This window comes from Eupeodes corollae, chromosome 3, assembly GCF_945859685.1.
Source record: "Eupeodes corollae chromosome 3, idEupCoro1.1, whole genome shotgun sequence".
NCBI lineage: Eukaryota > Metazoa > Arthropoda > Insecta > Diptera > Syrphidae > Eupeodes > Eupeodes corollae.
Genome location: NC_079149.1, coordinates 4619245 through 4632981, shown reverse-complemented (window position 1 = coordinate 4632981; position 13737 = coordinate 4619245). Strand labels below are relative to the sequence as shown.

Sequence of the window (13737 nt, the reverse complement as noted above, 5' to 3'; positions counted from 1 at the left end):
CACTGTCATTCGGTCGGTAGAGATTTTTGTCCTCATCTTTTGATACACTCTACTCAACTCACAACCGGATATGTACAACTATAAGAAAGACGTACCGTGTAAATGTGTCCTTGTCATGGTATATTTTTCTTTCCAAATTGATGCTTACTTTTTATGACATTCCATTTGCGCACATATAATTTTCTCGCTTTCTTTCTCTCTCCATCTTCCTTCAGAACATCTTAATGTTAAAAAACGAAAAAAAAAATAAAATAATAATAACGGAAAATCACTTCCTGTATTTGACAGGAAGAGGAGGAAAAAATGTCAAAAGTCTGCTACCAAAAACTGTATCGATTAACATCATTTATACCTACGCATTCTTTTCATAATTCGCATTTGGCATTTTTGACATTTAAGGACATCCTTAAGTCACACCTTTTTCCACCGATATGCATGATTGTCACGTTGCGTGAGTAAACGTAAGTAAAAGTCGTTGAACAACCGAAAATTTGATGAATTAGGTGTAGAAACAAAACGCCTTTTAGTTCCGTGATGTTAATGTGACTCGATGTAGGGGGGCTGGGCAGTCTTCAGCCTACTTAAAAGTCAATTGTTTAGGCGATATTTTTCATGCACGTTGTTGAGACTCAAACCATCTCGGCTATACACAAAGTCAAAACCACTCTGACATGCAATTAGGTGAAACTTAAGTTGTTTACACGATAAGTGTCAACATGTGTAGCATTGTCATGAATATACATGATGGCGACGACGACTAGAATCTGTGATAACAAAATACCTCCACCAGAACCTAGGTAGGAATTCTGATTTAACAATCGAGGCCTCTTGTAAATGCAATCTCCAATCTCTTCCAACACCCTCTAGAAATTAAACAATAGCAAAACTCTGCACGCACACAAATCCCACAGCCAGGGGGCGATGGTGGCGGCAGCAGTGCTAACTCTGCTTAAAATGTGAATTTGCTTTGACAGCCGTTCTCCCGTTGTGTTGGCCACATTGAACCAAACGAACCGAATCAACCTAGACTTTTCGTGGAGGTCCAAAACCAACCACCACCATCACCGTCACCGCCACCATCACAATCATCATCATCATCCACCGAACCCGAGGAGGATTAATTGTACGCCAGGACGAAACAGCAATTATTATTTACTCGCTTTTTGTTTTATGAAGCGCGTAAAATTTGCTCAGATAAAGCCAGAGCCCAGAGGCGACTTCATCACCCGTCTCGTCGTCGTCGCGTCCACCGACTAGAGCACGAGAGATGACTCAAACCAAAGGGCAAGAAGATTCGGTACGGGAACTATACGCGGCAAATCGTTTTGATTATTCATTTTGGTCGACACAAAATTGTTGGCAATGGCTGAGGTTGAATTTTGGACTTTTTGCGGTGCGCTATCTGACGCATTTAAAGGTTTCGCAAATGGAACATTTACGTAAAACCGCAAAACGAGAAGAGACTCATGAAGAATTACTGGTAATTTTTCGAAGATGACTTTTGTACGAGGACGAGTATACGAGTCCTTCCTTGTTATATCGGGGTTGAAGTTGAAGTATATACTAGTTACAGCGAGCGAGAGATAGATAACCTTGAAATGAAAGGACTTTGAAATATAGATAGCAGATGGAAGTTGAAAAATATAATGTTATTTAGGGATTTTACTAAAATAGGGCAGATGCCTGCGAGAAAGGTATTATATTATTTTCGTTTTTCGTAGATAGGATCGGGTCTCAGGAAGTAGTAGGAGGTTAAAAAAAAGTAAGAAAGAAAAGAATTTTAAACTTCAAAGGTTATTTTTAACGAGTAGGTTATAAAAAAGCTTTTAGAGATATAGGATATGTTAGACATTATGTAATCATTTTCGTAAGGTCTTATAAAAAAATTATAGATAGAAGCGAAAAGGGAGGAAGGGTTTTTTGGTTTAACAAATTAGATGGTTTAAATTGTTTATAGTCTATAAACTGATTAAGAATTCAAATTGTCAAAGTAATTTTACAGAGTCATCAAAGTTTACGTAGGAAAGAGCTTTATAAATAATAGAGTTATTATGATGCATAATTTATTAATTCTATGTTAATTGACTTAAGATAAAGCTGGCTTTCATATGTATATCAATAACAAAGGAAGTCGTTGCATAAGGAACTTAAAAATAACAATATTGAATATGGTGTTATATTCCAAGACGTGCAATCATAAAGGTTTTTGAGATTTCAGTTGAAACATTAATTAAAATGCTTCATTTCTAAAAACAAATTTCTGTGATTCTGACATTTCAAATTAATAAGACATTTCTGTTCATTTATGTCTGTTAGTTTTGTTATTTTTTGTAGGAACTGTCACTGCTTTGACGTGTTCAGAGGGACTAGTTTCCAAAACGACTAAAGTTTTGTTGGAAAATCTATCAGTTTTATAGTAGGATTTTACACGAAGTAGAATCTTACTAAGGGTGGCTTTTTGACGTTTGTACGAGCATCGAATGGATCTTATGTGATTTCGTTCTCAAGTTTTGGTACGATTGATATTGAATTCGTATCTCGATGGCAGTGTTCGTTGAGTGGTTGTGGAATTTGGAATCATGTGTTTTCTATTGGAGAAAAAAAATCAATCTGTTACTGTTGATATTAGCTATTTTTGTTAATGAAAATTAACTAACTGGGCTTGTTTTGTAAGAATAAAAAAGATAATTAAGTTTTGGTATGTTTCCACTAAAGGTTTTCAGTTTAAATTAAATTAATGTTTTAGGAAATTGTTAAATTGGTGGAGTTAAGTTAATTGACATCTAATTTCTATTTGATCTTAGTTATTGGTAGGTCAGCCACAAATATCCATATTTTTTATACTGAGCTTAATCTATAATATAAAAGTTGGTGAAAATCAATTTCTCGTAAATAAGCGGAATACGAAAATCTTTCGTTTCCTAAATATGGGCTAATTTTGTGTTGGTCTTCTTCATTGAAAATACTATTTCTAGATTTAAAAGTTATAAAATGTTTATTAAAAATAATATTTCATTCAACAAAGAACTTTTGCGGTAATTAATATTTTCTATGTCAGTGCTGTAATCGCGATCAATAAACAGCTGATTTTTGATTTTATAATACGGAGCAAAATTGTTCGTATAAAGGCGTTCAATTTCCTTTGAATACCCAGTTGTTAAGGGACTGATCTTTAGAATCCGTCGTGTGCTTTTTGGCAATAGAGCCGTTGACATTGACAAACGAAATGGGTTGGTGGTGAAACAATGATAAGTTGCTTTGTTTTGACAGTGCAAATAGAAGACTAACTTCAAGTAGTAGGTTCAATTTCTTGTATTTTGTAGAAATAATAAAAGTATGCTGGATTTACAAAAAAACGGTCAGAACTGTCACAATGTTTTTTACTCGTTGAAATATGTTTGTTTTGAAAATGAGAAGAGTGGTCAAACCTCACCTGAACGAATTCCGATCAGAGCAATGTGCCAAATTATCGAACATGCCTATTTTAGACAGCTGATGTCACGGACTTGCATGCCGTAGAGAAAAGTTAATGGCTGAAACACAAACACGCTTCAGATTCGGCTACATGAGTTTTGAAATAAAAAATAAAATAATTTATCGCGGAAGTAGCTTACACAGCCTATATTAACCAATGCGAATCCTTCCTATAGCAATAATGCATTTTGTTTGTTGACTTTTTTACAGCTGTTGAGCTGTCAGACAAAGCAAATGTTCAGCAAATTTGAACTATAGTTTCCGTTTGGAGTCACATTACGTAATATTAAGCTATTTCCTTACGATTTTCGAATGAAACGTGAGGTCGAAGCTTCATTGTGATAGCATGCATTGAATTCCTGTGGTTGATCTTGTAAACGTCAGGAGAAGCCGAAGCTGAAGCGTATTTATGTTTCAGCCATTATGGCTCAGCAACTTTTTAGGTTGCGTCCGGTAAATGCGTTGTATATAAGTCGCTTCTTAATCGATCTGTCAGTTGTATAGGTTGCCGGAATGCATGCGGCGTATTCTATTGGTCAGCATTTCTCGTTTCACCCTCAGTGGATGAATTTTTCTAAGATTTCAGAGATTGCTGTATTCTCAGAATTATAAATTGTCTGCATATAAATTTTCCCATCTGCTGTCAGTTATGTGAGAATAGAATTTTCATGATTCGATTTCTCAAGAATTATATTATAATTATATCGCACAAATTAAAGACAAACGAAAAGAAAAAGCTCATTTGGTTGATGTTATTCTGATTGAGGAAATCCTCAGAAATATAAACTGGGCAAATGATCAACTCTGACCTTAAGCCACCTGTTATAGCTATCATTTATTTTCATATGCCGTTTAAAGCGATCTGTCATTTGAAAAACGGATTACCGAAATCTGCCATTGGAATTGTTTAAAATTTGTTTAATTGTTTTGACAATATGAAATTAGCTGTTCTGGAAATAAATGTCCATTAGGAAAAAAAAAAACAATTTTGTAGATATTTTTTCGGATTGATTTCAATGAAGGCTGTAACTGGCTCCTTAAGATTCATTACTTTTAGGTTGGTCATACTCTAAGTCAAGCTAGATTGTTTTAAGTTTTAGCTTACACTGATCAAAGTTTTAAGTCATCCATTTTGAAAAGATATTTTAGGTTTAAATTTACAAGAATTTCAGTTTTTTTTTAAAGTTCATAAAAACAAAAATCATGATAGGCACATTTAAATTTTGTTGCCATATCATTCCAAACCAACTCCAAAAGTGATGAAAAATTAATATTTCAAAATGTATTTTTTGACAGATCTCTTTTGCCTTCATAAAAATGTCTACAAGAAACGAAAAGCGACAATTTGTTTGTATTATTCAACGACTGTCATAATTCCAATAATTGCAAATCCTCAGTGAGATATTAATAATACAAAATACTTGAAAGGGCTTACATATGTACATAAGTATGTTTTTATGTACATATGATTGACATCTTCTTCGTCTAATGTAAAATAAACAACAAAAACAACATCAAACAAAAAAGCTTCATGTCTTTCGTTAGGCTTGGCAGTCAAAATGCCAAAAGCTTGATAACCATTATTAGTGAAGAAAAGTGAACGCCAAAAGAAGAACAAGTAACGAGAATACGGGAATATTTCCTAAATAAGGTTTTGCTTCCAAAATTCAAGGAAGCACATAAGAATGTCGCACTCAAAATTGACATCGTATGGCGCAAATAAAAAATAAACTAGGTTAATGGCCTGAAAATGCTTTTGGCTTTTCTTTCTCATTTCGAGTTCACTTCTATTAAAATATGTAGTATAGATGGGTAAGGGTATGGTTACATGAATGCGAAGAAATGTGGTTGTTCATCAGAGCCGCTAACGACAAACAGCGCACGGTGGCGGCGCTCGTCGGCGGCGGCGGTGCTGCTATTGTCTTTTCATCCATGCTGACGCAAATTTCTTCAAAAATTATAAAGATAATTCTGAAGGAAAATTGAAGTTTAAAGATTAAAAGTTTTTAGTTTTTGTTTTTCTTTTTAAAGAGGGGGCTATAGCTATAGAAGGGAGGCTATAGGCTATAACTATGAAAAAAGACTTAAGAGTGAAAAATAAATTAAAGAAAGTTATCAAAGAGAGATTTTAGTCCTCATAACTTTACATCTCATTACGATATGTTCTTATAAGGAAAGGACTTGTTATATGAATGTTGTTAAAGTAAACACAAATATTGACATCAAAGAATCTCGAACAAAGTTTTAGATTAGTTAGGGAGCATATTGAAGTTTTGGTGTGAATAAAGAAGGCTTTAACTCTTAGCCATGTTCACACATTGTGTTTAATCTGTTTTCTGTCCTGACAATCAGTTTTTAAAAAAAATGATAAGGGTATGCTAAGCTTTAAGCTAAGAAGGCTATGAGCAAAGACTTGAATTTCGCTAAGCTATGTATATGTGATGCAAGTGATAGAAAAATTCCTAGAACGCTAAGAATCTATACATTTGGACTATAATTTCAGAAATTCGGAAAATCCTACTATTGCGGAAATAGGTTTTACACCTAAGTTCTTTAAAGTTAAGCTAATAATATAATCGATTTATCTGAGTCTTGGCCTAATTCTTTTATGCTAAGGCAATAACACAACAAAATGAAACATGACTTTCTTATGAGAGTAATTTTTGGGCAAAAGAAATTGGTATGTCAAAATCTTTACATCAGATCTTTCAAAAACTATTGTAATTGTAAATAACAGCTATAGTTTTCTCTTAATAGTACTTTTAGTATAGGACATAATAAAGCCGATAAGTTCCAGAACTCTCATTACTTAGAGGTTCAATTATTTTCATGAATTAACCTTAATTCATTTGTACAAGGGATCACTTAAAAGGTTAATAAGGGTACTAACAAAAACTCCATAACCATAATCAAAACACAAACTAACGTTTTGGAGATACCACAGAAAAATTGATACCTTTATTTTGGTTAAAAATTACCACTAATTTAATAGAAAACACATGTTTTTTTAAATGAAAGCTAAGGCTAATGGTTGAAACACAAACACGGCTCAGCTTCGGCTTCGCCTGACGTTTACGAGTTCAGACATAGGAATTCAATGCATGCTATCACAATGAAGCTCCAAACTCACTTTTCATTTAAAAATAGTAAGGAAATAACGTAATGTTACGTAATGTGACTCCAAACGGAAGCTCTAGTTCAAATTTGCTAAATATTTTCTTTGCCTGACAGCTCAACGGCTGTAAAATAGTCAACAAACAAAAAACATTTGCTTTTGCAGGGATTCCTATCGGTTATTATAGGCTGTGAAAGCTACTTAAACAAAAAAACTCTTTATTTTGAGAAAAAATAATAGCTGCTAATGACAGAAGTGCCAATTTATACACGTAAAATTGGAAGTATCAAAGCAACCTCGAAGCAGGCCCAACGTAACGCAGACGAGGGTGAAGCTGAAGCGTGTTTGTGTTTTAGGCATTATTTATTCAAAATACTCGGTGTCTCTAGCTCCATCTCTAGGGTAATTTTTGAATACTACGATAAAAATAACTCTCTTTTAAGACAAAGCACTCTTCAAGCCAGTTTTGGACGTCTTTGTGATAATCGAATTGCTGTTCAGCGAAGCCAAGTCTTTTGAATAAAAGTGACCTCTTTATTGAATGTCACATTAGTTTGTACCATTTTTGGCATCTAGTTTTACATGATGAAGTTTCTATGTTCTACCCAAATTTTTGAATAGTGAATCTTGTACAGTTTTTTGACCATTTCAATTATTTTAGATTGAATGTTATAAAAAGGGTTCCAGATTACAGAACAGTATTCCAAGGTCCTTTAAAGTCTATGCTTTTGTGTTTGATAAAACCGAGCAGGGAACTTGCTTTGGTTACACTAAATTCAATGTGCTTAACAAATTTAAGTTTAGGGTCAAAAACTACACCAAGATCTTTCTTCTCCCTTACTCTTTTTAGAACTTGATTTTCAAGTTTTACTCCATGATGATTTCAGAAAAGTTGCTGCAAAAAAAAACACTGACATTTAGCGAAATATATAATTGGTTTTTCGTGCACCATTCGAAATACCGTCTTCTAAGAGATGACACTCATTAATAGATTATAAAAATTAGGAAAAGAAGGGGTCCAATATGGCTGCCTTGGGGCACACCAGATTAAACCAAAATTGGTTTTGAGAGAACTTCGTCAATGCAAACAAATTGAACTCGACCCTTAAGATAAGATTCCAACTATTTCAAAAACTTAGAATGAAATCAAAGGTTTTTTAATTTCTTAATTATCAATCAAATGCCTCTGAAAATCGATATAAATTACATCAATTTGATGTCCTTCTTTGAGATTATTTTTAATGAAAGTGGATAAAATAGAAAGATTAGTCGTTGTTGTTCTTCCTGCAATGAAACTATGTTATAGCGGTGAAATGCGTTCCTTAACTAAAAATGTTAGTTTTTCATATATCAATTTTTTGATAAGTTTTGGAATACACAACAATTTACAAATCAGACGGTAGTTGGATATTTTCTGTTAAGACCCTGATTTGGGAATAGGGTTTAAAAATGATTTCCTCCATGATGGAAGAAATTCACCGTTCTTTAAAGAGCTATTCAAAATTAGGAAAAGCGGTTCAGCTAAAGAAGCAGCACATTTTTAAAGAACAATAGGTGGAATTTCTTCTGGACCTGATTTATTGTTTTCATTTAAACTCAAGAGACCATCTTCATTCTTACATTCAAAAGACAAATATTCGGCTGTCCATGCTGAACTTACATTCAAATTAGCGTAACTAGATTCAAAATAGTGTGCGAAGGAATGACAAATACTTGATACATTTGAAAATGTTGACCCAAGGCAATTCATACACCTGGGAATACCAATCGCATTTTTTTAATCTTGTAACCAGAATGACTTACTATTTTTGATTCAATTGATAAAATATAATTTCGAAATATAAATGTGTTAAGAACATAGAGTTCTCGTTCCAATTGGATATACATATTTTGTAGTTCGTCTTTATTTTCTGCTATCCGTAAATGTTTATAAGCCTTGTGTTTTTTCTATTGCTTAAGTTACTTAGCTTTTTACTGAACCAAGGCGGCTTGGAATTTGTTTTAATTTCAACTTTGTTAAGTAGTGATATGTGAACTGTTGACATCTGTCAAAATCAAAATAAAAAACAGTGTGGCGTGCTTATGAGCAACCATAAGACTTTTAAACACAGCCAACAAATAAGTTTCACATAAAGTAACAATTGTACGACTAAACCCCATCGTTTCCGACAATTTTTCTCTAAATCTATCAATTTATTGTATGAAAACAAAAGTTACAATCATTTTTGTGTAAAATTACATGAGCTTTAATTTTTGACAAACCTAGAGAAAACTTTAATTCTCACACCTCCCGTAAAATTTGTCTCTTCTCTTCAAATATAGGCTTCTTTTCAGATGTATTCAAATCTCCACCAAGAAGTTCACTTTAGTTGGAATTCTATCGAAAATAAACTACGAATTTCATACAATTCATTTTAGGGTTTTAAAAATTTAATTTAGAAGTAGACTTCTTTTTTATTTTAAAACCAATATTTTAAAGTTAGAAGATGTTCCATTAAATTTAAAAAATAAAATGTTTTTTTTTTTTTTTTTGAAAAACTTAAGTTGCTAAAATAATACTTACAAAATTTTTCCAAAATAGTTCCAGTTATAAAGAAGAAAAAGATTTTTAATCAAATCCTTTTTCAATCAATTCCTTGTTTGTTTTTAGCACCATTGTTCAATTTGTCAGTTGTGAAAACCTGCAAAAATACAAAAGGTAATTTTTATCATTAAGAAAAAATATTTTCAAAGTTTTTCAAATTTCAAAAAGAAAAAAAAACAAATGAGAACTTTTGTCAATTTACCATCAAACTTGTAAATACACATATACTAAAGGACGACACATGTAGTATTAAGAAAAAAGAAAAACCTATAGAAAAAGGAAAGAAGCGAAAATGAGCCACCCGAAAGGATTATATTTTTTTGTATAAAGGGTGGTTATAATGGCGGTGCGATATAGGTAAGGAAAGGATGTACGTATATCTCTGTATATGAACTTATTTTCACGAACGTTACATCATACTGATATGTAAGGACATTTTATCCTTCCAACGTTAACAAACACATTATATGTGTCTGCATGTACATCTACTGCCAAAATTATAAGAACAACACTTATTTATTATGTTTTTAGTACTTTAAAATTTAAACATATAATTTTAATGGTAAATAATTTTGTTAATGTTTCTTAAACAGTGATTTAAAAAAAAGTAAACAAATTAATAAATAGTATTATTATTTATTTCCATCAATTATAATCTTGAAGACTACTCATTAAGTTATAAGTAATATGCGATACTTTATAAGTTTGTATAGATACATAAAGATAACTAAATACTAAAAAATAATATAAGTTAATAAATTAATAAATTAGACATTTAAAAGTATTAATTTAAGATGGAAGCAGCAAACACTTGGCTTGCAGAAGAATCTTGGGCATCAACGAACGCAAACATTTAAGGGCTCGAATAACTGCTTCACAAGAATAAGAAAGAAATGAGCTGGACCTGCAAACAGGTGCGACAGCAGGACCGTTTACAGAATAACCAAAGAGCTGTCCGGTGCACACAGCTCAAAGCAACACCTGGTGAAAGAAGTAGACAGTACTGTGATAAGTACGGTGGATGAGCAAGTCAGAAGGTGGAAAAAACACTTTTCCTCGGTTTCAAACCGAGTGTTTGCAAATAACGTGCAGCCGATGCCTTCTGAAGCGCCTGAACAAACTAATCCTCGAATCTGCATCGGAGGTAAAGATGAGATCGTTGTTGCAATTAAAGCACTTAAGAACAACAAAGCGGTAGGACTTGATGGAATTTCCGGAGAGCGAGAGAGTCATCAAGCGAATTGCATCATCTGCTCATAAAAGAAGCCTATATTATATCAACGAAAGCTTCCCCGATGAGTGAAAGAAGGGAGTTATCTACAAGCTCCCAAAAAAATGAGATCTTACAAAGTGCGAAAACTGAAGAGGAACTTGAAGGCCGAACCGAACCAGACGTCATCTGCCGCTTCGGCGTTCGGTATATTGTCGAAAATTTGGAGGAATAACTTTATCAGTTCTTCTCAGTTTTCCTTATTGAGACTTAAAATTCACAAATTATTTTTGATAACAATATTTTTTAATTATGCTGCCGACTTCATTAATATGTCTGGCTTATACAAGATGTTTAATAAAAGAATAGTGTAAACCTTTTTAAATTACAAGATATGCATACATACTTCAAGAATGTATTTTATTAATATATTCGTGTGTTTGCTCCCGACACACGTTAACTCTATCAGCTTAAGAACAAAGCGTGCTTTATGCGTGCAGTACTTGGAAGATGATGTCTTCATAAGGATTCTCTGACCGAACCGTATATCAAATGAGATCCATCATAGAAGGACAGGCCAGGGAGACTCTATAATACGAAGTCGAAAGTGGCAATGGATTGGACAAACACTTCGAAAAGGTAACGACTGCATTTAAGGCCAAGCAATTCAATGGAATTCGCTCACACAAAAAGGAAGAAGAGCTGGACGACCGAGAAGCACAATGAGCAGTCGATTCCGCATCACTAGGCAAAAGTTGGAGGGAGCTTGAACCCATCTCCGGAAACCGTACACGATGCCTCTTAAAGGGTTCCCGACGGACTTAAAAGGTCTGAGGACCTAAGTAAGTTAGTAGTCGGCTAATATTACTATAGAAGTTAAATATGAGTAAGCACCTTGTTATTGCCTATATGAAAAGGTTAAAAAAGTTTATATACATATACGTATGTACTCGAATACTATGGATTATAATAATGTATCTCAAATACAAGTATTTTTAAGGACTGTATGTAGATTTTTTAAAATTCTGTATATAAAAACTTTGAACTTCTAAATTCTGTAAGGCTGAAAAATAAAATTCGTTTTGATAATTTACAAAGTGAACCTTTTACATAAAACATTTTGAAATGAAGAATTTAAAAAAAAAAGTATTTAACATGTACAGTATTTTGAAATACAGAATACAGTATTATGATCATACAGTATCAAATGGAATTTTGACCATATAGTATTTTAAAATACAACATTTCGAGCCGCTCCCGTTTCTAAGAATTGGATGCCAATTAAATTAAGTCTGGTGATTAGATAAGGAGGCATTCCTATGTTCCAATGAAGTCCACAAATTACCAGCCTGGTTAATCGCTTTTTATTCCTTTAGATTTGATTTGAGTGGATATCATAGTAAGGGTTCCATATTACACACCAGTATTCAAGGACCGGCCCTAATTATGAATAAAATAATTCTCTGAGTGTAAAAGAGTCGGACATTACACGAAATGAAACATCAAAATATTTGTATATCATAAGACAATGAAGAGATTTAATAAAATCGGGAATATAAATAGTAAGAAGCAGATAAAGAAGTGGACCTAAACGACTTCCTTGAGGTACTCCATAAAAAACAATTATTTTTTCTGATGTTATGTTCTTAACAAACACATATTTTCAATCCATTTCAACACATTGGATTGAAAATCAAGATCGAAAAGCTTCTTAATCAAGACTGTGTAATTTACCCCATATTAGACAAATCTGTATATATTACAACACTTTGATAACCATTTTCAAAGTTTTTTGTTATTTCATTGGTAAGAATTTTAAGTTTGTTATATTTAGTAACTTTCCAAAATAAGGAAAACTTTTCTACGCATAGAAAGTAAGTTCCGGAACTGTTGAGGATAACTTTTTGTTTTTTCTTTGCTTTTTGAACAGTAATTAGACACACTTTGCTTATGATGGATTTCTGAATCGAAACAATATAAGATACCTTCTAGTCATCTAAAAAAAAGTCCTATAGTTAATGAAGCATTAAAGATCCGGGTAAACAGATTTTAGAGGGAGGCTGTATAAGGTAGAAATGCCGTCAGAAACTGATTGTTTATCCTGACTGACTGCCTACATAGTTTTTTCCACACTATTAAGTTTTAATGTAAGCAACCGACATTGATCAGATTCACTTGTTTAAACATTATTAGAAAAATTAGATGGAGAATAAACTGATTGAAAAAACTAGAGATCATTTTGGAAATCGTTCAATGGTCATTTGATGTAGTCCCTGATTATTATATGCAATTTGGAATACCATTCAAACATGTCTTACCATTAACGAGATTCTCAAAACATTTGCTATTTTGCTTTAAATTTAATTCTGTGGAACACAAATAATCTTTAACAGTATCGTAAACCTGAAAAGTTTGTTTTCTTGTTTGTTTGCTTGCTTGTTTGTTTGACCGTGCTTATCTCAGGACTTACACGTCCGATTTGAAAAATTCTTTCTGTGTTAGATAGTCCAATTACTAACAAAATTTATAAGCTTTCTCATTACGCTAAGACTTATACTTACATAGCACCAATAAAGACTGTTTTAAAATTGCGGATTTTTTTCTCTTTTGATAAATAGTTTGTTTCGGAAATAGTTAAAGTTTTGCTAAAAAATGTATGACAGAATTTTTTCCCTTTAATACTTCTTAAAAAAAGTCGCTACAACATAAGCCTATCTTTTAAACTAAGCTCACTATAGCTTTTCTTATCCTTTCTTTTCTAAAATAAAGCATGCGAGTAACGCCACAGATAATCCTTATATCAAAACATTTCTAATTTAATCAAATTCTTTCTGAAGATGATCCAATTATTTTGACCATAGCTGTAGGTATGTTACATATGTTCACGTAAAAATGGCCATATTATGGTGATGTGTTGGCATTTGGGTTTGCCGGTGGGCCACTATGGCGGCGCGGCGGCGGCGGTCGGTGTTAGGTTAGAGTAGTTTGTTGATGGTGTTTTTGGCTTGTGTAGTTTATATGAATAGAAGCCATCATTTACATCATAATTTCAAAAGGCATAATTAAACCCAATCTCTGCTTTTGATAGACGAAACATCTATATGTACATTATAAATGCGAGCATATAGTATACCCTATACATTACGTCTCTCCTGCCTGTCATATATGTCATAGATCATGTCCACATTATAACGTTTGTTGTCAGAAATATATAGACGACTATAATACTGTCGTTGGTGCTCTCAAAGTGGAACAAACGACTTTATACGACGACGACGAAACACAAAATTTACGCTTGGCGAAGTTTCAAGTTTCATTAATTACTGTCATATACTCACTCTGTATGAGGACGAG

At 32.9% G+C, this 13737-nt stretch overlaps 1 protein-coding gene across 1 annotated transcript in view; it reads right to left on the bottom strand.

Annotated features, from left to right (window-relative positions):
* LOC129949057 (alpha-1,3-mannosyl-glycoprotein 4-beta-N-acetylglucosaminyltransferase B) overlaps window positions 1-13737 on the bottom strand; it is a 119520-nt gene that overhangs the window by 56063 nt on the left and 49720 nt on the right. The window contains exon 2 of the mRNA XM_056060265.1: window positions 9153-9270. The gene's annotated coding sequence lies outside the window, so the exon portion shown is untranslated. The remainder of the gene's footprint in view (window positions 1-9152; window positions 9271-13737) is intronic.